At 36.3% G+C, this 25,818-nt stretch overlaps 1 long non-coding RNA gene across 3 annotated transcripts; it reads left to right on the plus strand.

Moving 5' to 3' along the window:
* Nucleotides 1-7,977: 7,977 nt before the first annotated feature.
* On the plus strand, nt 7,978-24,735 carry LOC105046584 (uncharacterized). 3 transcript variants are annotated; one of them, XR_832279.4, is made up of 4 exons: nt 7,978-8,513; nt 8,651-8,796; nt 10,912-15,969; nt 17,899-18,132. It is a non-coding gene; the product is annotated as an uncharacterized lncRNA (long non-coding RNA). The 3 variants fall into 3 exon arrangements; XR_012142211.1 differs by adding an exon at nt 24,604-24,735 and having other exon boundaries at nt 7,982-8,796; nt 17,899-18,026; XR_012142210.1 differs by having other exon boundaries at nt 7,983-8,796; nt 17,899-18,142.
* The last annotated feature ends 1,083 nt before the right edge of the window (nt 24,736-25,818 follow it).

The following is a 25,818-nucleotide window of genomic DNA, read 5'->3' on the forward strand; positions in this document are numbered from 1 at the left end:
CTCTAGCGGCAAAAGGACATGATCTTTTCTAAAAACAATAGTCAAACTTTAAGCATGTTTGTGTCTGTCTATGTGTGTAGTTGATTCGCCTCATTTATAATTTAATCAGAATTTCTCTCTTGATTTCTTGAAACAACTATGTGAATCATTTATAACTTTAATCAGAATTTCTCTCTTAATTTCTTGAAACAACCATGCTTACAGCTTCTCAGATTCATGTTTTTGTTGCTGATTTAGTTTGCCAAAATATTTTGGATGTACTAACTTTTCTCTATCAAAGAATTATCCCATGTACCCAGTCCCCTGTCCAGTGACACTCTACCAACATACTTTCGGGAATTCAGTTTATCTTAACATCATGCTGTTCGTATGATTCAAGAAAGTCACATTAAGTTATTATGCATTTATAATGGGACAGCTTTTCAAACAATTAATCACTTGAATGTTTCTAGGCATAATTGTTCTTTCACTATTCATGTGATCACATTTTGAGATGTTATACCTTATGTTTTTCAAGAGATCAAACGTCATCACGTTCTGTTTCTTGGACTCATTTTATCCACTTTGTCGCATTGCGATGGCAGCCACTGTGCTCATGCAATCAATCTTTCACCAGCGATCAAAGCATAAGAAATCCACTACCACTTTGGCCTACATTCTTACGTAGTTCATACTGATCTGTCGTATTCATTCACATCACATAACAATATCACCTTATCATCAATGTCTTCACACCCCATGTTATTGATCAGGATCAAATATATAACTTCAAGGAGGTTGGTGTATGTATATGTATATATATATATATAAAGAGAGAGAGCGAGAGAGAGAGAGAGAGAGAGAGAGAGAGAGAGAGAGAGATCAGGATGTTCATGGATAGATACATGTCTGCTAGTCTAATGGGTGCCACATTTCCTCACGATAAGTACATGACTCACAATTTGGACTCACCAGCGTGCCCTTTCTTTAAAGGCCAGGCGAGGACTCAGAAAAAGCTTCACGAGGAGCACCCCAACTGGATCCTTGGAAAGCATAAAATATGGAGGCTTGGCTTGTAAAGTTATGGATCCTCTGGATGCTTCAACGGTTAGATATTTGTATTAAATTAGGGTGGAAGCCTTTCCTCCTCTTCCTCCTCGATCTGATAAAAGCTTTAAGACCCAATAATCGCTATCCGAGCCCGCATGGGGGTACGGCCCCTATGACTTGCTCCAATCCTTTGGTGCTGCACTATGCCGCCCTACACCCTGCAACCCTAACCCTCCATCCACACCTATCTCACCCCTATGCTCTGTGAAACTGAAACCCTAACCCTAACCCTGGTCTCTATCTGGATCCTGGTCTTTCTTCCTCTCTCTTTCTACTTTATGGCTCACCCACCTTCGATGAACTTGGGATCTTTAGCCACCGCTCCACCGGCTCTTTCCTCTATAAATCCCACATCCCAAGTGGGGTGGGTTTGTAACATATTCCCATCAACTTCCTCCACTAGGGTTTTATGGTAGCCTTGCTTTCCTCTTTATTCTATTCTCATGTCTCCCCTCTCATCTCTTTTTACATGCCTGGCTTCTATATTTATTTGTTGTTTTTCTTTCTCTTTTTTTTTTTTTTTTTTTTTTTTCAATTGTTTCTTTGATTTATCCTCCTTCATCTAGTCTACTTCCCTTTTGAGCTTGGTAGTTGCACCCACTTTCTTCCTCTATCTTGTTCTGAAAGTTGTTGAATGATTTTTATGTCCCATCCTCCTTTCTTTTTATTTGCCTTTGTTTTCCTTCATGGGGCTAGACCAACTTGCAGTGGGAGTTCCTTGAAGGGGCTGTCTTTCTTGTATTCTTCTCAGGTTTGTTTGGTAGTCCTAGCAGCTTCTTTCTTGCAGAAGGGCGAGGTTGCAAGGCATGTAGAACTTCTCTTCTGCTTTGTTGAATGGTTTAGCACGGAGTAAGTAGTTTTCTCTGCATGCTTGGATGTATTTTAAGATTCAGTGGGTGGAAGTTTAGCTTCTCCTTTCATTTCCTGCAAGGAGGTGACCTAGTTTTTCTCTTCTTTTCATTTTATAAAACGTTCAGTGCCTGGCTATTTGCATGCTACCTTTCAAATCATTCAGTCCTCTTATTGTGGGAGCCTTTTCATCCTCCTTTAGTTTCCTATACTGGACCACCCTATGTGCTCTTGCATTCTTTGGTTTTCCCTCTCATCTACCACTAGTTTTCTCTCTCTCTCATACACTTCCACACCCACAAACATTTCCAGTGTGACGCTTCAAGCTTCTAAGTAGTGCCCGGGGGAACGAGTGAAGCTGCCAGCATGATCTAGCTTTGAGTGGCTAAAACGACTTATGTATGTTGTATGGCAGTATTAAGTAAGCCAATCTTTGCTAGGTCATGCTGTGACAGCCTCACTTCTTCCTATTATCGGGCATATACGGCAGGCTTCCTTAACCAAATGAAAGGAGGGTAAGAGACAAGGTGAGTATATTCCTCCTATGTTACATAGCATCACTATGCCTGCTGACAAGTCTTTTTTTTTTTTTTAATCTTGTTCCAAGCATCAGGAAGTGAGAGTTAACACAACCTGTTAGGCTGCAACAAAGAGAAGTTTCACTTTGATGTTGTGGTTTTGTCTTTTTTTCTCCTTTTGTTTTGTTTTCCCAATTAATACTTGGAATCATGTGGTGTATCTATCTGGAGTACAGTTGCCTGGTTGTCATAGATGAGTACACCTTGTGGTCCTCTTGAACCACAGGTCCTCTTTTTTTTGGTTGGTTGCATCACAGTCTGAGATCAATGGATCATAGTCTGGGGATCGAGAGCCTTGTTTTTGTACCTTTTTCCAGAATTTCAGCATTGAGGACATTTCTTTTATCTGTAGTATTGCTGTTTTGCACTTAACATTTAAGTAGCTATCAATATTGTAATCATGGCTGTCAATCCTGTCTGCTAACAAATGGATTGATGTGATATAGTTGTATCAAGGGCCAACCTGGATCGTTCAATTAATGTGTGGACTGTCTTTGTGAAGGAAGCTACTAATTTCATTCCATTTCTTTCTGTCCATTTGTACTCTACTGAAATATCTCATCAGAATTTCTGCCCTTAGAGGTATCACACAGCACATGATATGTGGTTTCTCTTTTATTTTTTATTCATTAAAAGCGAAGTTTCCGTAGATACCTTTCACTTGACAGAAATTATTCTTTTCACTATCATCAAAAGCCTAAATAAACCCTCCAAAGAGAGGCGCAAGCAAGATAACATAGTTTGCAGTCAACCATCCGTTGGCAAAATTTTAAGGAATAGAGAACAAGAGCACACTATAATGGAAGAAAAAGGAATTCTATGAACTACAAGCACCAAAACTGTTAAATCTACTAGTCTTCTGAACAACTTTTTAACAAAATCGTTATTAGTTTTTTAAGAAGGATTTTGTGTAAGAAAAATAAAATCAGTGGCATAATATAATGTATGTGTTACTAAATAGTGCCTAATAATTTATTACCCAATGGGACTTATTCAGATTGTTGATGAATGTCAAATATTTGTATCAGATTTATGAACATGCATTGCAGGCACATGTATGTATGTAACCATGGAAATTGTACTAAAAGCCCTCCCATTCTTGCCTTAATTGAAGTCCATGTGATTCTTAAAGTTGTTCAAGAGAGCTTTTTTATGAACCTAAAATTTGCTAATGATTACATATTAGTTGATATTGAGATGAAGTAGAGAGTTGAAGCTTTTGTATATAAATGATAGGCCAATGGCAATATTGGTTCTATGCAAGTTTGAAATTTGGGAAGGAATAGAGAATTACATATTAGTTGATTGAGATAGAACAGAGAATTGATTGCATGAACGCTAAGCCAATGCAGTATTTGATCTATGCTGTCGTTAGGGTTAGTTTGCTTTCAAGCTGTTCATCCTCCAGTTGACGGGATAAATGTGTGGAGATGTTCCTTTTAAGTGGGGGTATCTTGCCGAACACTATTCCGATAAGTGTAAAAAGCAATAGAGAAGGAATAAATTTATTCCATTATTTTGGTGGAGTAGAGATATCCTTCAGAACAGAAGAAGTTATCCTTTTCCATCAGTATTTCATTCTTATTCATTTTGCAAACAAATCAGAAAGTGAGAGAATAATTTTATTTTTCTGTTAAAATTTAAATTATTGCAAAAAAAATGATACATTTAGTTGTTCTCTTTATTTATTCTTTCAATCAAGCACAACTTATCTGATGGAAATGACCTATCCCTTTTAGGGTACAAGGCATATCCTTTCAAAACTTATCCTCTCTGATAAAAGAAGACTTGCAAGAGAAGCAACTGTCTAAAAGAAAAAAAATTAAGAGCGAGCGAGAGAGAGAGAGAGAGAGAGAGATAACGTATTTCAAAAATGGGGTATCATGTAGCAAAGTACAGATTGGTGCTTTTCAAAGAAGGCCTGCAACAACGACCGGGACGCAGTATCATGTGCTTGGGGATGCAAGGGTGCACAACTTGTATTCCATATATGAATTGGCACCCAGGTGTTCTCATCATTCTTAAGAACAAATAGGCATAGGGCTCTTTCGTGTGAAAGAAGATTGATCTTCTCTCTTGATGTCAACCGTTGGATGGCATCTCATTCAGATCTCAAAGCACTCCGAACTCCATTCATTCGTCTGCGCAAATCTCAGAGTAGTTATTATGTAATCCAATGGTAGATCCGTGCATAAAAAGATAAATCCTTCTTTCACGCGAAAGACAACCCAAACCAGGAGACAATGTCATGCAACCAGTAAAGATGTCGTTCGTACCTACAAGTGGTGGTCGCAGTATGCGTAAGCTTGTTCCACTTGTCCCATTTCATCCTTTTGCCATGGCTTTTGGTCAAAAATCTCGGTGGAGTACTGTAGTAAAATTCCTTGGACATTGGTGGATTCACGTTAGCTCTTAAAAGAAGAACATAACTAGAATAGGGAATGATGATCATCACACTTGTGCAGATGGAAACAATCTTCATAACTGGGCGGACCACATGGATTTCTATTCTACGTTGGACACGTGCCCATAGGACCCACCAAACAATAGAGGCATATGTTTCATGCAAGCATGCATGCATGCCTTAGGTACAAGCATGTGTGTTGATTTAGTCATAGTGATGGAGAAAAGAAAACTATCAGGAAAAGTTATTTCTTTTGGGTCATGGCAATAAAATTATGTTATGGCCATGCATTCGTTGGGATGAACTTTTCACCTTTTCTTGCGGAGAAACCCCTCGATAAATAATAATGTGAACAAAAATCTTTATGCCATGTGCTCAACAGAACATGAGCATATAATCTTGAATAGCTACTTAATATATTAAATTTATTGCCAACAAGGCCTACCAGGCATAATCTTTTACAAATTTTGGCTGGTAACTGAACATTTTGCTTCTTATAATTACATTACTTGCACTGCAAGGATAACCTTTCCTTCACGCATGCTTGGCATGTGTAGATCTCCATCCATTATGCAGAATCCACTATATATTTACTTTTTTTCTCATGTAATCACCACCACCCATTTTAAATCCCTGCTTAGTTGTTAATTATGTTCTATATATGAAACTTGACTAATTATTAAAAAAGAATGTGTGAGGTCATCCAATTTTTCGAGCACTTTAGCTGTTGCTTCTCTGACCTCAATGGTGAAGAGATAATTTTCCGTGAAATTCTCTGAGACTCATTCCAATGTAAGTTCTATGGTTTTCACTATTATAGTCTGATCAATGACTGGCATGTAGCTTCTAGCTAGATGGCCTTTTATTCTCCTATTCTCTATTATTCAAATGAAAATCCTCCCAGTCTTCATCTGTGGTCCCTTGCCCTGCATCAGTAATGAAATGCAAAGATCACAACCATAAAAAGCTAGATGCTAACACTACCCCTAATATCTAATAAACTTGAGAAATTAACATGCATGATTCTTCTTCCATATAATTTGCCACTTTGGTATACTACAAGGTTTGGTGCCGATGAGAATGTCTGCTCCATTCTTTCAATATATGTTTTTCTAATCTATTATATGTTTAACCATACCAAGCTGCCTATTTATAAAAGCTTGACAAGATGTTTGATGTGTTATAGTCCAAATGATTACAGGTCGATGGAAACTTATTCAATATTAATGTCATGTCAATAGCTAGACTTACACCAAATGATGGAGAAACTTGAGGCAAAGGTCCCGAAGAAAATAGAAAACTATAAGATGAACATATTCCACTTAGTCAAAAATAGGGGCTCAAGGTCTCGAACCCCATCAATGTCATGTAACAGATCGATAATTTATTCGGAAAGCATTTTGTAGATGCATAAGATTAGATTTGCTTTTGAAAAGAAATTTCACAAAGTCACTTGATAGCATCCCATTTAATTAGCATTTTTCGGGAACAAACAAATAGGAAGGCAATTCGAGAAGTAACCGTGGATTTTGTGTGCCTCAGAAATCAAAGTTCTCTGACGGAAGCCTCTCCCTGTTGTTGGGCAATAAATCAGAAGAAGTAGGAACATCCAGAAATGTATCGAGTGAATGATCGCAGTAGAAGAACATGTCTACCTCGTAGTGGGCATGTATATGACTATATCCCATTCAATTCTTCATCATAATTGAGACATGAATCCTATGGTGGTTGTACAATTAAGGTAAATATTTAATGGTAGAATTCAACTAGAACAACAAAGACAATATAACTCAAAGCTTGGTTTGTCTAAATAGGTATATGGTTGTAAGCTTTATTAGGTTCAAGCATAATTAAAAGACAATTCCATATTGAGGGGGTAACTTAGGAAGGTCCTCATGATCCAAAAGCAGATTGTAATCAGGCATATCATTTTCTTTGTTGCTTGTATTAGGTTGTTGGTGATGCAGACTGAACTTACAATGCTTACCATATGGAAGCTGCTGTCTTAAACAACTACTTATGAACAACTGACACCACCACCCACAGAGGTCAGCTACATGCTCCCGAGGGATAGTGGACCAAGGCTAACAAAGAAAAGCAGTCATCCCCTAACAAAGAAAGATGCTCATGCGTAACGAGCTAAATGCCAATGCCAATGCCACGAGAGAATGAGAAGAGAGAGAGAGAGAGTGATTGCCAAGTATAAACAAAGCTAAAATGGTACATAAAAGCACTAGTGAGGGGGGACCATGTTTCATGGACTCTTATGTACTGTTGCATAAGGTGCACAAAAATGGATGAGGAGAGAATCTTAAGCTAACAAATGCATGTGAACCTCTCTCTCTCTCGCTAGCAGTGTTGTGGGGCATCACTATAAATTACCTCTCCTCATGAAGACATGACTAAAGGGGATTAGTGTGAAGGATTTATCAAATCATAATTTGCATTGGGGTCTACTCAATTATAATATCAGCTCATCGAACCAAGATGGCATGAGGGCATTAGTATGGCTCATGTGCAATATCGATTTTGGTACCCCTACCAGTACCATACTACTATAATGATGGTACAAATCGGTTCATAACAATAGTATTTGGTCAGTCTTGTACCAAGTATCAGTTCACTGCCAGTATATTACTGTAAGTCTGATATTGGCTGACATAGTATGGTCCACAAACCATGGTACAACTCATAAGATTGGTGCAATATAGAAGGTTTGATCAAATCATGAGCCATGCAAGTGCTCGTCAACACAAGGAATAGATAGGTTAATTGAGTAACTCCCCATAGAAAAATGTGTTGGAGTCAACCTTGGTGTTAACAAAAAAAAAAAAAGGGTTCATTGCCATGTGCCATGCAGAAATTGGTGCTTCACATCATAGCCCCACCATGTATCAGACCGGTCCTGCAAATTGTGCCAATCCACTTATGCCACATGGCATGGAGCTTCTTTTTGGTGCCATGGTTAGGCAATTCTCCTTCCCATCATCTAGCTGAATGGAACGTGGAGATACAAGAAATGGCCCCTCCACAGGCAATTAAAGTCGCACAGTAATTTTGGAAACCCTAGCTGCATGGTGGTGGCCTGGGCGTGACAATATTCAATATTTTCTTTCGTTCCTGGGACCACAATTTTTCGTCACTCTTACTCTCCTTTCGGCCTTGGCATTAGAACAAATAACAGAGACCAAGAAAAAAAGATCAGTCCCCCACCCCTCCCCTACCCTTTCTCCCTCTATATATCTCCTTTCCCCACACCCTCCTGCTCAACAAAGCATCCTTTGAGGCCAACAGTTTCCTCTCTTCTCTCCTCTCTCCTCTCTCTCCTTGTCTGTTCCCCCCTCTGGGGGGCACAGCTTTGATGGTATGTGGTGCACCACAAGCAGCTGAAGCTGCCAGCATGATCTGATCTCTTCTTTCCTTTCTTCCATATCTTGGGTGAATCGGCATATCAGATCATGTTGCAGTTTCATCTGCTGATGGGAGCACCAGAAAACCTAAAAACCCCAAGTCCTTTCACCCCCTAAATCCCTGCTCAGACTTCTTACGGAACCCTAGAGAGAGAGAGGGAGGGAGAGAGATCGAGCAAAATGGTTAGTCTTTTATTGATTAGTTTTATCTTCCATATGCCCATAATTCTTACACGTTTTGGTTTGCGATGCTGGTACTGATGCTAATCTCTCTCTCTCTCTCTCTCTCTCTCTCTCTCTCTCTCTGTGTCACACATGAGGGCTGGTCGGCAATTTAGAGAAGATGTGGGACAGAAGAGAAGACAGAAGAGGTAATTCTTAGGTTTTAAAGTGGCTGTGGTCTTTCACGCATGGTTGGTGCTTTTGAGATCTTGACCTGGGGGGCTGAACCTCGACATCCTTCCCTGTGAGTTGTAATTGAATTCCGTTCTCTTGAACTTTCTTTTGCTTTCCATCTTTATATGTTGTTGCTCCCTTAACTTGTATCATACTTCTCTTACAACCGTTTCCTAGTGGCTTTCAACCTTGAAGTGACATTTATTAAGAAAGAAAAACTTGTGGCAGTTGCATGTACATATATAATGGTTTTATTTATTTCATGGATTTTGTCCTCTTCTCACCTCTTTGCTCTCAAATTCTCTCTCTTCATTCATGTATGGATGGGTCGATCGACAGCATGGATGCATCTGTAACCTATTTTCTAGATCTTCACATGCATGCGTTCATTTTCTACAATATTCCTTGCATCAATCTACGAAAATATGGCTTAGAACATCTATAGCACATCTCTGTCTGTCATACATGTAACCTGAATCTGAAATTTGATAATTTTGGTTTCCTTACATTCTCCATCAAGGCTTGAAAAGAGCCGAAGATCATATAGAAGATACATGTAACCTGAATCTGAAATTTGATAATTTTGGTTTCCTTACATTCTCCATCAAGGCTTGAAAAGAGCCGAAGATCATATAGAAGATATATATGTGGCTGCTGCAAGTTACATCTACTTGTAGGAGCTAGAGAAGAGATCTTTGACTTTGTGAAGTGTTGGTGTGGCCATTTAAGTCACTAAGCCTTGGAGCAAATGCCTACTCTTGAAACCTTTTCTTGTTATGTCCTTCCAAGGTTAGGTATGTGAAAGAAAGAAGAGAGAGATTGCACCAAATGTTGTTACTTTGCTTTTGGCTTCTTGTTCGGTACATTCGCTTTGTAATCTTTTTGAGTCCTTGCAAAGAAATTTCCATTCCAGCATCTTGCTCTTCCCCCTCTCCCTCAATTAATAGGTATAATAGAAGTAGCTCTCTTCCTCTTCAAGAAGAGCCTTCCCTCACTCCAGTGCTCCTCATTCATGTTGGTCTGTTGGCATCTCTAACCACCCTCTTTTTCCACCCCTCCCTCTCTTAGTTCTTGTGGTACTTTGTCACCTAGTAAGTTTTTTGGAAGCCTCAGGGGAAAGGGTCACAAATATCTTTTATGATTTGGTTCCTAGTACCCACATAACCCTTAATGTCCAACTCACGGGTGGAAGTCGACACATGGAAACTGTCCTGCTCCATCTAGTATTTGTCTCCATGCAGTTTGAGTCTTGTTCTCATGAAGGCCAAAACCCTTGCCGCCTTGCTTGAGCTTAGCATCAAAGTGGCATTCCTATCTTTGTATGGCTCCAAAAAGTTCTTCCCCATGGCACTTGTTTCACTAAAGGCCTTGTGTACTGGGTGGCTTCGACAGCTAGGCAAAACTGGAAAGTTGACAGGGAGACACGACAAGAGTGGGGGAAGGGAGTTATTCTAATTACGGTAAGGAATCTCTTTTGGAGTATAAGGCCTATTCAAAGGAGTAATTTTTTTGTCAGAACTTTGATGTCTTAATATCTATGGCACCTAACAGCCTGTCCAAAAAACTTCTTGTAGTCTTAATGTAACAACTAAAAGAAGTTCTATTAGCATTTTCATAGAAACTCCACTCACAAGACTTAGCAAAGTCGTATGAACTCAGCATGCTTTGCACTTGCCCCATGTCATAGAAAACCTTTGTACAAGGCTAGGTTCTGTATAGCATCAGCAAGGGCACCACATCTTATGCTACTACAAAATGAACATATATATCCGTGGGAGGGAATAAGATAATGTAGATGACTTTGCCACATACGTTGCAACTCCTATGAGTAGTTCCCATTTAGCTAATTATAGGCTCACAAGATCGATCTTGTGTTGGGAACATAACAAATAATAAGATCATGAATGTCCAGATTCAAGGACACAAGGTATTAAGAAAATTTCTCTCTCTCTCTCTTGTTGTCATTACAGACATTGAACCTAGATGATTTCATAGATTCAGTAGTAGTGTTCTCCATACGGAATTATCTTATCACTAGTTAATCTGCAGCACATGAAGCGTACCAGTTGACCAAATGTTATATATCTCTCTGTTGCATTACAATATAGCTTATCTTCAAGCACATTGGCTTCGTTTGTAGGAAACGTTGCTCGTCATATTATCTAACTAAAGTCGTGTATTGTAGGAATTCTAGTTGCATGGTTGGGAGAGTGTATGGGCTTAAACAATTTGGTCAGGGACACGGGCAGTGCTTTTCAGTTGAAAGATATGGAAAATGTGTCTCATGCTATCCTCTGGGGATTCTTTTAAAAACTTGATTATGTCATGTATCTGTATTGTTATAAGATATAACAATACCCCAGACTTGTCAGTTATTTCATGCTTTAATTGCAGCGAAGAGAATTTATTGTAAGGTATCATCCCACATATGTGTTAAATGATTGGAGACTTCTATTATTCATGAAATGTAACTGGGTGCATCATGTTGTCAGTAAAAAAAGAAGGATTGGAGCTGACAACAAAACAGGCTTTAAAGAGACAAAATAAAAAAGTAAGTATTATCACAGAATTTTGCATTTACTTGGGTGTTGATTAGGAGGGAAGAGTGTTGAGATTGTCAGAACTATAACAATTTCAAAGATTCTGACTTAAAATGACCCTGCCATTCTCTATAGTTTGTACAGATAGTTCTGTTAGAGTTGCAACCATAGCTAGAATCAAGTTGTTATAGGCTTTCTTTGGGACCCAAGCCCTGACTCATCACTACCTTATTTGAACTAGTCTAGACATTGACATGTACAGGGATATTGTAAACAGGAACAACCATGACTCCACTTGGGCTGATACGAACATTTCTTGCCAAATGGTTGATCTGCTTAACTCATTGATGATGATGTCATAAATTATTATTTTATGTATCTATGGAGAAACAAGCATATAATTATGCAGAAACATAATTCATGATAGTTATCGAATTATGTGATGGTTCATGATAAAAACTAAATTAAAATGAGTCAGTTGATATTGCTTAAGGGAATCAAATGAATAATTGAGTGGAAGCTATCCGCGTCCTATGCAATGAGCTGCTTTATAGCTAATGGACGGTGACATCAAATATTTCATGGTCCTCTTCGAATTATTGCATGGATGAATAGATATGGTGATAATGACATAGCAGACATTCATAAAAGGAGAAGAAGAAAAAGAAGCAGCGGATTATATATCGGATAGTGCAAAACAATTTAGGTAAGATAGATTAATTGACCCCTCGGGGGACCACCACATTCACACAACCAAAGAGATTTTTTTCAAAAAAAAAAAAAAGATTAAGAAAAGAAAGTAAAAGAAGAATGAATTCAGCATAATTAAAATTTAACATATTTGCCAAACACTGAAGATGGAGTAGATTTATATTAAGTAGATAAGAGAAACCTTCGTTAAGAAAGATAAAGATGAAATAGTTTTTTTTTTTTTTTTTTTTTTTTTTTTTTTTTTTTTTTTTTTTTTTTGATTCAGGTAAAGATGAAGCTGAAATAGTAAGAGGGAATGAACTGCAGATAGGGGAACTACTAATAGACTTCATTATTAAATTTTCTTTACATTAAGAGAAATGCTCCTAAAGTAACTGAGTTGCTAATTTCAAACAGAAGTGAAAAGGAAGAAAGGAAAATCTGTAGACCAAGAAAGCTAATTATAATTGCCATATAATTCCTGACAGATGAGATTTTCTCCTTAACCTAAGTAGTTCCTTTACCGTCACCAATATTTGCATTTTTTTAATTTTTTGTTGCGGCACTATTATTTGTATCCGATATAAGGATTACATTATATGTGATAATGCATTGGACAAAAAGGCCCTGAAGAGATTATTGAAGGGTTGGCGAGAATCAGGTTAAACCTCTCTAATCTGCATGTGTTGCTGATGCTTAATGGAACCAGATGCAGGAGGTGGTCTAAAATCATCACCTCGTTGGCTTTGTCTGAACTACCAATTCAGAACCATCTGTATACTAGAACGAATAGAAACAAAGCCATGCAGGCTTTGGGTTAAGCTATAGCACAAGTTTTTTCTCGGAAATGGGAGGGGAATCCACTGGTTCGTTGAGATAAATAAACTACAGCAGAAGCCTTACACCTCTTCAAGAAATACGGATATCTTTCCACATTAATTGTTCCATTACTGTTTCAAATGTTAAATATCTCAAATTAGAAGAAAAATCTTAAATATTGGCTAGTTTCACTGTGACCAACAAAAGGAACTTGGGATGATAATGGCTTGAGTTTTATGAAACTCTAATTTATGGCATCTCGTTTCTTTCCGCGAATTATAATAGTTTAAGACTCTCTGTCATGACTAAGTTGAAATTAGTAAATTAATATGAGTTCTCTTAAGTTGCTTAGGCATATGGGTTTTCCTTTCACATTAAGATTGTGTAGCCTGTGTATGTGTGCATGAGAACAGTGCTATATGATTGCTTCCGCGAGAGAGAGAGAGAGAGAGAATAATACTGCATGCGATTCATTCAGGTTTAGGCATTTGTATAATCACTTACTGAGCGAATTAAATTTTCCAGGTTTACTAAGATTACTTGTCCATTTTTCTCTGGTTGTGGTAGGAAACGTCGAACTCAACCAATCTACAACACGGTAATGGTTGGTCTTTGTACGCGTCAATATAAACATGGAACAACCTTACCTTAGGTTGCACAAGTCCAATTGTTTTGAAGTGGAAAACATTGCAAAACGCAGAACATGATTATACCAATTACAAAGAAGAAATTAATGTGGAACACTTTTCTGCATTCTAAGTTGCATAGAAAACTCCATACTTGTTGATAACAATCCTCTCTTAAAACATTGGATAAGCTAAGAATTTGAACAGATATAACATTTAAATCTTCCAAATATATAATAAATTAATGACCAAAAACTGCCGCAAATTAATATGTTAAGTTCTACAATTTTCTCAAAGGCTTGCGTGCTCATTGTGTATTCTCATCCCAAACATGTTAGTTGTCGTAACTTTGCGGTAAACCCACACTCTCATTTATCTTTTAATTTTATGCATATGAGAATGAATGACTAAACTATTATATGATATTTGCAGATTAATTCTTATCTTTCCCACAATATAATAGTTCTTCAGATCCCGCTCAAGACAGATATTGCTTCTCCTTGGATGCTAGTCCAAACAAGTTGTTAGTTGCATGTCAAATCTTATATGCATATGCATATACATACATGCATGCATGCACACATACATACATATATACCCACTATCCTTCATTCCTACATCCAAAAGAAAGGATACCATCCTTATTGGCTTAACTACTGAAGCTTTCTAATCACTTGACTTGTCAACATATAGAAATAACTGATGACGTGATCTATATACCATTAATATTAAGTTGGTGAAGTACGTTTCTAGTGAGAGGGAGGAAACACTCTCGACAAGGATGAGATTGATTGAGAGAGGGCTGATGGGCATCGACCACTCTTTATTAAAGGATGGTAGGTCTAGGGTTGGTTGGTTGATAGCAATGGCGCAACCACGTCCAACATCCCAAGGACATGATACACGGGACAGAAAACTGTACCTTATCTTTGTGACCCCATGGAGATGACAAATGGGTCATCTTCTCTTGCTCATGAAAAATATATATTGGGGAGGATAGATATAGAGTCTTGTACATGATTAGCACATGGGGCTCCCTATTATTATGCTTGAGGTTGGATTGTGCCATCTTACTTTTCTTCCTTCTTTTTTTTTTTTTTCCCCCTATTGTTGCAAGAAAGGAACCCATTAACATGTAACATGTAACATGAAGAGGTGGCCTTAAGCAAAGCCCGCAAAGACCTCCCACCCTCCATGAAGTTCAGATTAGAAGTTTTAGACTTTGGTTCTGCCAATAAAAGACTTTACTAGCAGGCCAAGCCCGCACCTTCACCAAAAGAAATAAAAAGAGAAACGACTTCATGGTGTTTCTCATTTAAAAAATATATATATATAAAAAAAACGCTCGGCTATGCATTCATGTAGGTGATAAACAAATAATAAGGTCAATCAGATTTAAGGACATATCTGAAAAGGTTATATTTTATGATGGGTTACTACAAGAAAATCCAAACTTTTGAATGTGATCTCCTACCTACAAACTAAAGTTTATTTATTCCAGGAGATTTGTTTGACTATATCAAGTTAATACAAACAAGCAATTTAAAATATAATATAATAGTCAGACTACTTAATATACAGGTACAAGGTCTACAAAATAAATGGTTTTTAATTTACAGGTAGCTTAGAATAGGTCCAGATTTCACATTCAACTGTTTTTGAAATGCACATCTTCACACTTCACCTAACTTGATCTGATCTCAAATCCAATTAATATTATTTAATCCATCTTATGAAATAACAAGTCGTACTCAAGGTGGATCTTGTTTTGGATTCCCTACACCATAAAATTTACCTAACTGAATTGAGTCCCAAATCTCATTCATCTAACTGTAGTCTACTTTCTTATATAAACCTAGCAATCAAACATGTAATGCATGTTTAAGAAAAATACATTAATATAAAAAAAAAAAAAATGAAGTGGGGAATAAGTGAAATAAAACATGAGGACAGAGAAAAGGTATTTTGGCTTCTTTTTATTTTTAAACTTCAAATAGAGTTCGGTGGATTAGGAATGTTGATGAAAGATGGGTAGAGATTTTTTTAAAAAGTTCAACTGGTTTATGTCCAGAAGAATACATGTAGATGAGAGGATGTGTTCTGCAAATTTCCTCCAGAGAAGCTATTGGAAGAAAAAAATGGAAAAACTTGGGAGGATGTGTTCCTTGTAATCGAGCTCTCCCAAGGCCGTGGATCACATTTCCTCCGGCTACTCTTTTTCACCATAACATGGAAATCTATCTAAAATGAGGAGCGATGCATCCTCAGCTTCCTTTGAGAGCCTATATCCTAATAGTATTTGCAACCATCTATTGGGCATGTTGGATGGAAAGGAATGCTTGCATCTTTCTTAAAAAGCAAGCTTCAAATGCTTCTGCTGCATCAAGAGGTCTTGCATTCTCCAACAACTGGACTTCCTTGTGTGATCAAAAGCTTCTCCCTGAATTTGGTATGATATAGAACAAGGTGAAGCATCTCCCAGCAACCTTACAGGGTGCATAGATGTTACACTTTCAGATGATGGCCTTGAAGAACATCCGAGGCTTCTGTGGTCTTGATTTGTATTAGGTAACAATTTGAATTTTAAATTTTGAATTTTGAATTTGAATTTAAATTTGAATTTTGAATTTTGTAGGCAACATTTTGAATTTTGAATTTTAAATTTTGGAGAGATCCTAAGATCTATTTCTATCTTTGTATGATTATGATCATTTGTAATTTTGTTCTATCCTTGTATATTTCTTTCTATCCTTGTATGATTATGATTGTAATCTCTTGTATATTTTTAATTACAAATATAGATGATCTCCTCATCATATCGTGAGAGAAAAAGTTTTTACAATATTTTTTTTTTCAAAATTATTCTCCTTTGTTCAAAATTTTCATGATATCAGAGCAAATCGATCCATCCTCTCTCGATTAAGTCCCTCATGGCAAGATATTGCCGGATTTTCTTCTTTTTACCACTATATACGGCAAGGTTCCTTTATTGATGTTATTATCTTTTTGGTAAGTAATTGCCAGACTATTACTCGTTGACCTCCATCTTCTCATCATTGGCCATATCCGACGAGACCGAGACCAATCCTGTCTAGGTTCCACAGGTTGTGAGGCTCAGTGTAACTCATGATCCATCTTCCCCATACTATATCTCATCTTCTGACAACACGGGCTATGCCATTGTTTCTTTCCTTCTCACCAAAGTTAACTACCTCAATTGGTGTAGGGCAATGCTCACAGCTCTATGTGCTAAGTAGAAGCTTATTTTCATGGATGGCTCACTCCAACGACCAAGATGGATCATCCGATTAAATTTGTGGGATACTTGCAACTCAATGGTCATGTTCGAGATCTTCAGTTCTGTTTTCACAGAGGTTTACAACAGCATCTCCTTCATGGATAGCGCTCAGGCCATCTGGCTCAATCTTGAAGAAAGGTACTCCCAAAGCAACGCCCCTCACATTCATGAATTGAAGACTCAGATCTGGAGCCTTCGGTAAGGCAATGATATGTCAATCACCTCCTACTATGCAAGACTTCACACTTTATGGAAAGAACTTGCCACCTACTCGAGAGTGTCTACATGCTCGTGCGAAGTAGCAAAGGCACTTCAAATCGAGAGAGAAGAGGAACGCCTGCATCAGTTCTTATACAGGCTTAGAAGCTCATATGACTCCCTCCGTGACCAGCTACTCAACATGGAGCATCTCTTGATCGTAAATAAGCCGTATTCACTTCTTATCCATAGTAAGAAGCAACGAGCCATTGTGGGAGTTCGTATTCTACAATTGGAGGTGGCTGTACTGGTTGCTCTCTTTAGTGATGAACAAGCTCATGACAAAAATAAAAAGCATATGCATTGTGACTATTGCAAGAAAACAGTGGTCACACGCATGACTGTTGTTTTCAATTGCACGGATATCCACCTGATTAGCAATTCAAGGGCCACATAGGAGCGAAGGGGCGCAGAGCAATAGCTTTGACGGCGATCAGAAAGGGGGCACCAAGGCAAATTCTATCGCTTAACAGTCTGCAACAACAGCCGTTCAACAGCAACTCAGTCAGCTATCTACTATAAAATAGTCGACTGAATTAAGCTCTCCACTTCCGGACCTCAATTCTATGCAATATCAGTAGCTTCTTTCTCTTCTTAGCCAAGATAAAACTAATAGCTCTATAAACTTTATCGGTAAGGCTTCCATGGACCTCTCCTTTAATCATACTTAGATTCTCGATAGTGGTGCCTTAGACCACTTAATCTTTAGTAAGTCTGCTTTACATAATATTCGGCTTCTTCATGAGTCCTTAGCCATCACTTTGCCTAATGGGACGAACTTATTCATTAAATTTTGTAAGGATATTTGTTTGACCGATAACATCACCTTACGCCAAACATTATATGCACCCAGTTTTACTTGCAACCTTATCTCCGTTAGCAAGTTAGCCCCCGATCATAATTGTGTTATCTCATTTTTTTCTTCATTTTGTGTCTTACAGGATCTTACTACGAGAAAGCTGATTGGTCTCGGTGAATTCTGAAATGGTCTACGCTACTTCAAGGGATCGATAATAAAGTCTGTCTCTATCAATAAGGTTGCCTCCTCTCTTGATGTTTGGCATGCGCGGTTAGGACATTATTCCTATAAGAATTTAAAATTAGTACATTTTCTTGCTAATAAATATTTTGATGCATTAAATAATTAGTGTAATCTCTGTCCTCATGCCAAGCAAACACGCAAACCTTTTTCTCTTAGTAGTAATAGATCTTCAATTTTTTTCCTTTTAATTCATATTGATATTTGGAGACCGTATCATACTCCACACATGGGAGCACACTTCCTTCTTACAATAGTTGATGACTGCACACGTGCCGCATGGGTTTATTTATTGCAAAGAAAATCTGATGCTTATCAATACTTTGTTAATTTTTATGCCATGGTTTTTAATCAATTTGATGGTGTTATTAAGCAAGTCCATAGTGATAATGCCCAAGAATTCATATCTGGTCCATTAAAATCATTCCTCTTAGAATGCAGGATAATTTCTCAAACCTCTTAACTCTCTGGAGTGAATGTGTTTTAATTGTCACTTATTTAATCAATTTAACTCCATCCCCTAAGCTTAGTAGAAAAAGTCCCTATAAACTTTTTTTTCATAAGATACCGTCATACGATCATTTATGAATATTCGGTAGCCTTTGCTATGTGCATAGAAGTAGTCATGATAGGTTTGAACCACGCTCTTATGCATGTGTTTTTGTTGAGTATCCTTTTGGTCAAAAGAGATACCACATTTTTTATCTTCAAACCTGAAGAATTTTCACTTCCCACGATGTTATTTTCCATGAAAATACTTTTTTCTTTTCATAAATACCAATCCGACCAGCTTTCCCAACCAAATTTTGATGATCTTCTTTTGAGCCAAGATATGGTTCCAAGTGAACTGGGGCTCACTAGGCCTAACCCAATCTCAATTTCAACAGACCCATCCCACTTATCTGAGCTGGGCCTCATTCGGCCCAATCCAGCTTCGGTACAAGCTAGCCTGTCTAACTTACCAGAGCTGGATTCTTTTCAACCCAACTCAACATCAACTCAGCCCACCACAGCTCCATCTGCTGTTGCCCAACCTATTCCAGCAGTGGACCAAACGGATCTAGATCCAGCCCAATCTAAGGTTGAGATCATTGTTTCCTCCCTTAACCAGCCCCCGTCCCCCCATGCTCCTAACTCTCAATCATATCGAGAACGCAGACAACCTTTATGACAAGCATATTATATTGTCACGCGATGCTCCTAACATGCCTAGATCATCGAACTCCTCAACCAATTCGGTAACATCTAGTAAGGCCTATCCTATTTTCTACTATACATCCAATTCTATATTTAAAGAAGCACATCGAGTCTTTCTTTCAGCCATAACGATTCACAATGAATCTCGTACTTATTCCCAAGCTGTGTGAGATCCGAATTGGAGAACTATCATGGAGGCTGAACTTGCGCCTCTTGAGTATAATAGGACTTGGTCTTTGGTACACCTCCCATCTGGTAAAAAATTCATTGGCTCTCGTTGGGTTTACAAAATCAAATATAAGGCTGATGGTTCAATCGAGCGATATAAAGCTTATCTTATGGCTAAAGATTATACGCGATAGAGGGATTTGATAATAATAAAACTTTTGTTCCAATTGCCAAATTAACTATGGTTTGTTATCTCCTAGCAGTTGCCTTAATCAAGAATTGGCAATTATGCTAGTTAGATGTTAACAATGCCTTCCTTCACAGCGATTTACATGAGCAGGTCTACATGACTCCTCCTGAATTTCTATCTCTAGGCGATGCCCGAGTATGTCGACTGTACAAATCTCTGTATGGCCTCAAACAAGCCTCCAGATAATAGTTTGAAAAATTTTCAAATGCTCTACTTCAATATGGATGCATCCAATCCAAGGCTGATCACTCTTTGTTTACAAAGCAAGATGGAAACTCTTTCTTAGCCATTCTTGTCTATATCAACGATATAATTATTACCAGTAATGACTCTTTCTACTGCTAAGTATTGAAGCATTTCTTACAAAGCCATTTCTACATCAAGGACTTAGGCATTTTGAAATATTTTTTAGGGTTGCTCGATCTTCTTCTGGGATATTTATTTTTCAACGAAAGTATCACTACAACAAAATAAGTTATTAGCGATGAAAATTTTTCGTCGCTAATATCTATTAGTGACGAAATTTTGATCGCCAATAATTCATCGCAAATAATTTCATCGTTAATAATATTTTATGATAAAAAAATATTTTCATCGCTAATAAATGATATTTGTGATGAATTTTTTTCATCGTTAAAAAAAATAAGATGAAAAAATTTAATCTAAAAAAAGTATTTACGATGAAAAAAATCATCGATGATAAATAAAAAATTAATAGCGATGAAATTATTTTTATCGCTATTAATTTAAAAAATTTTAGTGATAAAAAATATACGTCGCAAAAAAAAATTTTTGCAACGAAAATAATTCATCGCTATTAATTTAATAATAAATAAATAAAATTAAATAATATTAGTAATAAAAATTTTCATCATAAATAAGATAATTTTTGATAAAAATTTATATCCCTAATAATTATTTACGATGAATAATTTTTTATCACTGTTAATTATATATTTATTGATAAATTAAATTATGTTAGTAAAATATTTTTTACGATGAATATTTTGTCAGAAATAATCCTATCACTAATAATTTAGTCATATATTTTTTAAAAAAAATTATGAATATATATTTTAAATGTATATGTATAATATTTTTTATAAATTTAAAAATAAAAATAAAAAAATTATATAATAAATTGATAAATAAATTTTATTATTTTATTATATTAAATTAAAATTATAAGATATTTAAAATTAAAAAAAAATACATCAATAAGCCATCAAATATCAGCATCTGGAGAATAAGCTGGAGATGGGGAGCGCTCGACGGAGCTCAGACCGATGATGGAGCTCGGATCGACCTGCTGCTGCCTCATCAGCTGTATCGTCTGCTCCATCTGCATCATTCACTCCATCATCTAGATCTAAAAGTGCTGATAGTCGTCGATGCGTGTAGCCAACTTCTGAGATTGCTGTCGATCTTCGGTAGTCTGCTATCGATCATCGACAACCTACCTCTGCACCTCCATTAGTCGAGCCTAGCATGCAGAATGGATCTCAGTCTTAGATGATCGTAAGGATAAGGGAGTAGTGATCCCATGTCCTAAATCCCTAACATAATAGGATCTCATACTGAGCATTCGATCACAAATCTCATCATCTGTGGGTGCGGTCGAGCCCTCAGGGATAGGTTGGGATCTCATGTCGGTCATACAATCTTGAAAATAAAAATTAGAGTTATTTTAATTTTTTAATAAAAATCAAATTATGAATGAAAAAATAATTGAAAAAACCATCGCTGGTGGGTCCACTGGTAGATATCGATCCTACCAAATGCCATTACAAGTTCTTCATCAACCAAAAACTCGACTAATATTTATTCTTCTTGCTGAAAAGCTTTCTCTTCATGTAAATCCAAAATTTCATCCATCTCTAATCGAGTTGGTATGTCATATACGCCTCTAGATGTTATTTTTTGTACAACATGCTAATTACTTCGATACTTTAGATCCTTCAAATATATTACTTGTTTTGCTTGAGTTGCTAATATATACAGCTCATTTTGGTACCATGTTCGTGCAAGATTTACACTGATAAATTATGAATCGATATGAATCTCGATTTTTTTATTACTAATATCCCACCATTCACACTGAAACAAAAATACAGAATTACTGGACCCATATTTTAGTTCTATAATATCTACCAGTATACCATAATAATCAATCTCTTCTTCTCCTTCATATCCTGTTGTAGCAATTTCACTATTCTAGGTCCGTCGTTGCATCTCAAGCTCCCTTGCATAAAATCTCATTCCTCCAATGATACAAGATATATAGTGATTAACCCTTCGATCGGGACCACATGCAACTCATCGGTTGCACTCGCTTTTTTATTGAAATACTTATGTTTCATCTGCATCATAAGATAAAAAATTATGTTGGTTGAAATAATAATATTTATAAGTAAATAAATAGCGTATCACTAATGCAACTTAAAAGATCACCAAATTATTTTGTAAATTTCCTCCTATGTCGATCATCGACATCCGTATTATTCTCTCTACATAGTATACTCTTGTGCTCACTGTAAGAAGTTATAATTTTTAATTTTATACTGACATAAAAAAATTTTTTGATCATTGAACAGTATCATAAGATGATACTTACTCAATCAAATCTTCAATTTCTTCACAATTATTTAGAATATAAAAGTGTGCCTTGGATAGCTCGTTCACGTCTATAAATTCATATTTTCTTGCACTAATAGGTCGAACCGTTTGTTTAAATATAGATAATGTCGGCTCATTGCCACTCCATTCACGGTCTACATTACGATCTGCATGATTGAATCTTGTTTCGATATCATCAAGATATATCGAGCAGAATGTGAGACACTCGATAGCTACATATGCTTCTGCTATAGACTCTTCAGGCCTTACTTTATTATGCACATACTTTTTTAAGGTGCACAAGAATTTACAAATAAAAATAAATTTAAATTTTAAAAATATATTTACATCTTATAATTGATATGACAAAATACGTATAACTTCTTTACCTTTCAATATGATACATTCATCGATAATGTACCGGTCCGGCCAAAAGAGTTTTCTTTGGAAGATAGATAGCCAGATGCACCATAACATCAAAAAATGATGGTGAAAAATTTTTTTCTAACTTACAAAGAATGAGTGCGATATCATTCTCTGATTTTTCAAGTAAGTTAATCTTTAATTTTCAACAATATAGTTCTCGAAAGAACACTCCCAACTCAATCAATACAGTTTGAACATCATCACCCAAATAACCACGCATGACTACAGGAAGCAAATGTTGCATCATCACATGGGAGTCATGACTTTTCATGCCAGAGATATTACCGTCGTTGTTTCTAATACATCGCGATACGTTTGAAGCGTATGCATCAAAAAATTTTATGATTTTGAACAATCCACAAAAATTTTTTTTTCTCTCTAAATAGTAAATAACATACGGATGGCATAAAAAATCTCTCACCTCGAGGAACTAAATGCAACTTCGACCGGATTCCTATTTCCAGCAAATCAAGACAAGTTTTTGTACCATCTTTTATTTTTTTTAAAATATTCAATACAGTATCGATGATATTATCACAAATAATCTTTTCAATGTGCATTACATCTAGATTATGATGAAGTAGTAGCTGTTTCCAATACGGTAGTTCGAAAAAGGTGCTTCACTTTGTCCAATTCAGTTCAGCTTCAGTACACTTTCGCTTGCTAGTATCCGATATTTTTTCAAATCGGAGATTTTCAATGACTTCAAGTTGTTCTAAAATTTTTGCTCCACTTAACTCCTTGGGTGGCGAGCGTCGATCGGACTTACCATCAAAGAATTGGTTATAACGGATCCTCCAAGAATGATTAGCAGGAAGAAACCGCTGATGACCCATGAAACATATTTTTCGTCCGTGCTTTAAATGTAAGGAGGATGCATCCCTATTGCATATTTGACATGCCAGATATCCTTTGGTGCTCCATCTAGATAAATTTTCATATGCTGAAAAATTATTTATAGTCCATAAAATCGAAGCATGCAACTTAAAATTACTTCGACTCACAAAATCATATGTCTGTACCCTATTTTTTTATAACTCCTTCAGATCATCAATTAAAGGTTGTAGATATACATCAATTTCATTACTTGATGCTTTCAGATCCGAAATCAATAGTAACATAAAAAAAAATAGTTCTTTCATGCACTTTCAATGTGACACATTATATACACTAGCATCACAAGCCACATGCTATAAGAGGTACTCATATTGCCAAAGAGATTAAATCCATCTGTTGCTAGACCAAGCCTGATATTGCGTGGGTCACTCGCAAAGTGCGGATGCTTTGCATCGAAATCTTTTCACACTAAAGATTCGGTCGGGTAGTTAAGTATGTTCTCCTCTAGAATCCGCTGCTCATAATGCCATCTCATTTCTTCAACAGTCTTTGTGGACATATACAACCTTTGAAGTCTTGAAATTAATGAAAAATATCTCAAAATCTTTTGAGGTATCTTCTTTCCTTTCCTATTATCGATTTTGTATCTAGGCTCACCGTAATTCGGATATTCAGTTGCTTATTCATTATCCTTATAAAATAATATGCAGTCATTTTGCAGGCATGTATTAGAGTATAGCCAAGTCTCATTTTTCACATGTATATTTTTGCTTCAGAATATGATTTCGACAGTCTCTCTTCATCGGACAGAGCTACTTTAATCAATATTAAAATTTGATCAAATGACTTCTGACTTCATCGGTTCACAATTTTAATATGAAGCAATTTTATCAAAAATTCTAACTTAGAAAACTTTATACAATTTGGATAAAGTGGCTCTCGTGCCATCTCTTACAAGCTTTGCAAACTGTTCAGAGATCCATTCTACCTCAAGCTGGATATTATGTTCATGATCAGAATTACTTTCAGATGCAGCAATATTCATATATACATTCAAACAAGCACCTTGATATAAATCATCTAACAATTCTTCTATACCACTATGATCGACAGGTCCATCAGCATCACTATCATCTTCAGTATCATCATCGTCGTACACCACCTCATTCGGATTACCCTCCCTATGCCATGTCTAACAAGTATACTTCTTATCCATACCATATTGTAGCAAATGCTCGTCAACAATGTTATGTGACGATATACCATATTGACACATCTCTTACATGGACACTTTATCTGACTAGCACTGTCAGCCTTATGCCATGCAAAATCAATGAAATCTCAAACTCTTCTTCGATATTCAGGCAAAAAAATATCTCTAGTATTCATTCAACTTTTGTTGATATTTATCTAACAATAAACGCAAAATCATTAACAACCAAAAAAAATTTTATGGTATTCAGGATCTCAATCCGAATTTCGGACTGAATCGCATTCCAAATTCCAACCAAAATTCCAACCCGGATCCAGATCCAGAACACTTTATACAAAATAATACATATTAAAAAAGACATGCAGACTGAACATTAACACAGAAAATGCATGGCCCTATCCCTTTATGAAGTAAAAATGCATGACCTTATCCTTTTCAAATCATTACTAACAGGTGTGGCCCTATCCCTTTCAGAAAAGTAATAATCTCATTATTATTATTAGTAGATATTTTATCTTATTTTTATAAAATTTTGGCAGCATCTCTCCATAGATCTCGAAGTATATGATGTGGATATAGTGCCCACGCACCCTATCCACCATATACCCAGAGAACAATGATAGATAACTATTGAATACTACATAATGAAACGAAATATTAACTATTAACAATAATAATATTATTATTTTTTTAAAAAGCTCGAATATGGGACATCCAAGTTTCGATCTCGATGAAGATCGAAACTTGAACGAAAATCTATGGCTTAATGTAATTTAAGTACCATCTTTGAACGTGCATTCGAAGATGAATTTCTAATTTATCAAAAAAGAATAACTTCGTATTGAAATTTTTTGATCAAAAATTTTAATAAAATTTTTTCTAAAATAGAAATATATTTTTATTTATAATTTCAGTAGCATACAAAATAGCACATAAAACAATTTAATTGTAACAAGTAACAGTAATGTGCATTATATTAGTGAAAAAATAATTAGTCAAATAATTAACTAACTTCAGCAGTAACACTAAAAAATAAAATACAATAATTATAATAATTTCAGCATCATATTTCATCCTCATGAAGACCTGACCTGACCCGCCCCATCCCAACCCAA

The sequence above is a fragment of the Elaeis guineensis genome, chromosome 6 (genome assembly GCF_000442705.2).
Source record: "Elaeis guineensis isolate ETL-2024a chromosome 6, EG11, whole genome shotgun sequence".
Taxonomy (NCBI): Eukaryota; Viridiplantae; Streptophyta; class Magnoliopsida; order Arecales; family Arecaceae; genus Elaeis; species Elaeis guineensis.